We start from the raw sequence: 3,776 nt of genomic DNA on the forward strand, positions 1-3,776 counted from the left end.
AGTGAGACCCTGTCTCAAAAAACCAAAAAAAAAAAAAAAAAGTTTGTCTTTTATAGGTCTTATGCTGATGAATAAATTAATAACAGGTTTAGGGCTTTGAACTGTGCCTGCTTTAAAGAAACAGATGCTACCTGCTGGTGTGACTTGCAGTCATCCTGTGGTGAAATGATGCAGAGTATGTCAATGTTCTTTCTAGATAACTCAAAATCCCAAGAAGAAATTGTCTGTTTTGAATCACCACTTCATAAGACACCCAGCAAAACATTTTGAGGAAAACCCAGCAATCATTTCTGACCTAACAGGTTGGTGATGATAACATATTTTAAGTAGAACTTTTCAGGGCCGGGGATTTAGCTCAGTGGCACTGTGCCTACCTCACAAACACAAGGTCCTAAGTCCGATCCCCAGTACCACCCCAAAAAAATCAGTAAGTAGAACTTTTCATTTTTATTCTTAAGTAAATTTATTATTTGCAGATAAAAGTCTTTGAAATGGTAATACTGCCAGTACTATAATCCTGACATTTTATTAATTTCCCTTGATGGTGCTAGTGAGGCTCTTGGTTTGCAATAATAAGAGTAGGAAAGCAAGTTATAGGATGCTCTTAAAATTTTTTGTGCTAAAAATAACACAACAAATAGAGAGGGTGCTTCTGTGTGTTCATTTGTTTGCAGTGCTGGGGACTGAACTCAGGGCTTACACATGCTGGGCAAATGCTCTACCGCTAAATTGCATAAATGAGCCCATAAATGTGTGTAGCGTTAAACATTTAGTCTCCTGACAGTCACATAAAATAAGAGCTTTACTCATCTTGATACCTTTCAGTTTCTCAGTTTTGCTTATTCTTGAGTCTTTGCCAGCATATCTTCTGCTGGCAAACTTTGCTGTTAAATATAATAAGAACGGTTCTACTTTACTTAATGAAATGTCCCGTTTGGAAAATGAAATACTTCTACCTGTTGATGATTCCTTAAAGACGTCTGCACATCTGTGGCACTTTCATAAGTGTTGTGAGTGCCACGTGCTGTCAGCAGAGAGAGAACGTGTTCCTGGATTTGTCTCTGAAAGTAGTCAGGATTTAGAAACCACTTAGGGTCAGGAAGTGTTTCACCAGGATTCAAACAAATTATTTAATATTAAAAAGGCGAGTAAATTACTTTCCTTCACTTCAAGGGACATCTTTGTGGGTTCCGGTAAAAGTGTCCAGATGGACCTTTGTGGCTTACAATGTAAGTATCCCTCTGGAGGATTCTCTTTCAAAAATATTTTAATATTTATTTGTAAAATTTAAAGGGTTTTCATAAAGAGATAACAACATGCTATCTCCTCACAATTTAATAATTTCTTAATAATAAATATCTAGTCAATATCCAGTTTTCCAGTTGTCTAATGAATTTTTTCAGCTTGTATATTTAAATCAAGATCTAAATAAGGCCTTCAGGGTCATTGGCTATTCTCTTAGGCCTCTTTGATCTTCAGTACTTTCCCCACACTTGTTTTTCCTAGACACTTGTTGACAAGAGCAGGCCATCCCTCTATGTGATAGCTTCCCATGGTCCTGATTTTGCTGACTGAAATACTGTGGTCTTTCAGCTTATCCTTTACCAACCTCTACTCTGGTTTAGCAGGTTAGCTCCAGATGCTTGATAAGGTTCAGGTTTGTCTTTTGTTTTCCCTCTTGCTAGACTCTTTTTGTGATGTTAATAGCTGTTGATGAGGAACTCAAGTCATTAAATCATTTTGGAGGGTACTTCATTTATTAATTGGGCTGCTATGTAAAAACCTCTTGCCACATCTACTAAGTTTGTCAAAAGTGGAAAAAATCGTAGAGGAAGAAAATGATAATTGCTCAAATCTGTGGTCTTGCCTTCTCTCTACTGGTGTTCAGCGTAATGAGTTGGTTTGTTGGTGTCCTCCATCAATGGCAGTTAGATCCCCCCTCCCCAGAATGGGTATTAATTCGTGAATTTAATATATTTGTGTTTCATTCCACTGATGCTAAAATTGTTCTCCACTTGACAAGGAAAAGCCATTTTAACTTTGACTCCTTGGTCTTTCTGATACAGCTCTTGAATAGTTTCCTCATTGATGACAGGGTAGTTCAGATCATTTTGTATATCTCCTCTCCCAGAGCCTGAACCAGCTATTTCTTTTTGGTTTTGGTTTTGGTTTTTTATGACAGAGTCTCACTATGTAGTTCAGGCAGGCCTTGAACTCACTAAGGTAGCTGAAGCTGGCCTCGAACTCAGTGATCTTCCTACCTCAGCCTCCTGAGTGCTGGGATCACCAGTTATTTCTTTAAGGAGCTATTTCTTTATTTTGGGAAATATATCTTGGGACTATCTTCTAGCACTGCAAATGCTATGGATACTAGGTAGGCAATTCTAGGCCTTTTCAGTAGCCAGAGCTAAGTCTATTTTATCATAACTAAAGGGCCAAAAATCACCAAGGGAAAAAAAGTGTTCATACTGATACTTGTAGGAAAACTTCAGGACTACAGAGTTTATACCTCCTCCTTCTTAACTCCTTGTCTTCTGGCTCTCACTCCTAGAATGTTGGTTCTTGACAACACCAAGAATGACAAAGTAATTATTCATTTGCTGTATTCATATCTGTATTTTTGATGGTGAAATTGCCCACTCATGGCTATAATGAATGTTTTTCTTCTTTTTATAGGAATCTGATAAGATATATTTTACATTTCCTCTTGCAAAGCATAGAAAAAGCTACACACATGCCTATTGTCAGAGCACCATGCTGGTAAGATAATTGGTGTAATTTATGTAAATTTAAAAGGCTAACTATTGTTCATTTTTTAGATTTGACTAATAATCTAGTAGATTTTGATACTGAAACTATTCCCATTAAATCTAGTTGGTTGCAAAAGACTTGTTTGGAACAGGGTTTGGGTTAAAGTATTCATAGTTTTCTGAAACTGATGGTGTTTTACTACCTTGCACCTTTGGTCTTACCTTAGATTTTCACCCTTTCTGCCTTACTTTTACTGTGTTCAGGATGAAGGAACTGAATTCAGAGCCTCTTTAATTCTAAAATTCTATTGATATTTTAAATGATAAGTCTAAGTAAGCAGAGATATTACATAGAAATTTTATATAGTGAATCCTGTTTTCCAATGGCTTCCATTCTAAAATTATAGAAACTTTTTTTGCCAGTGCCATTGAAGACAGTGATTTGTACAATGTACTGTAGGCTTACTAAATCAAAGTAATGATTTTGTGTTTCTTTTTAAGGAATACTTACTGTGCTAGGTATCATATTAAAAAGTTAGATGCTCACTTTGACAACATATATACTAAAATTGGAATAATATGGAGATTAGCACATGCCCTATGCAAGGCTGACATACAAATGTGTGAGTCATTCCATATTTTTTAAATGGTAGGTGCTGTAGCATGCTTTTATAATTATATGTCAAATAATAATTTTCATAATTTTCCAACATTTATTAATTTATGAATTTTTTTGCCCAATTTGGAATATTTTTCTACTATTGCCTCAGGATTTTTCACATTATATCTACATCTTCAATAGTTAAAGTTTCTCTTTTCTCCTTTTTGTTAGGTTAATTCTACTTTTTAGAGCACTCATCTAATGTAGCATTTCACGGATAGATGTTGCTATTGATACATGGTATAGTCTGCAGAAGAGAAGATGGTCACCAGCCATGCAGACAGGGTTCTGAAGGAAGCCCCAGGTAGTGGAGTTGCTGGAGTCTGCAGCTCTCAGATGCTGGCATCTCTTACCCTAAGTCTAAG

The 3,776-nt window shown here is 36.2% G+C and overlaps 1 long non-coding RNA gene and 1 other non-coding gene across 2 annotated transcripts; both read left to right on the plus strand.

Moving 5' to 3' along the window:
* The first annotated feature begins 90 nt into the window (after positions 1-90).
* Positions 91-3,092, plus strand: LOC104866334. The gene is made up of 3 exons (XR_781433.3): positions 91-302; positions 1,174-1,229; positions 2,677-3,092. It is a non-coding gene; the product is annotated as an uncharacterized LOC104866334 (long non-coding RNA).
* A 197-nt stretch (positions 3,093-3,289) lies between these two features.
* Positions 3,290-3,393, plus strand: LOC117284981. The gene has a single exon (XR_004515998.1). It is a non-coding gene; the product is annotated as a U6 spliceosomal RNA (small nuclear RNA).
* Positions 3,394-3,776: the final 383 nt, after the last annotated feature.

Source organism: Fukomys damarensis, unplaced genomic scaffold (assembly GCF_012274545.1).
Source record: "Fukomys damarensis isolate Sample0158 unplaced genomic scaffold, DMR_v1.0_HiC HiC_scaffold_68016, whole genome shotgun sequence".
NCBI classification, from domain to species: Eukaryota; Metazoa; Chordata; class Mammalia; order Rodentia; family Bathyergidae; genus Fukomys; species Fukomys damarensis.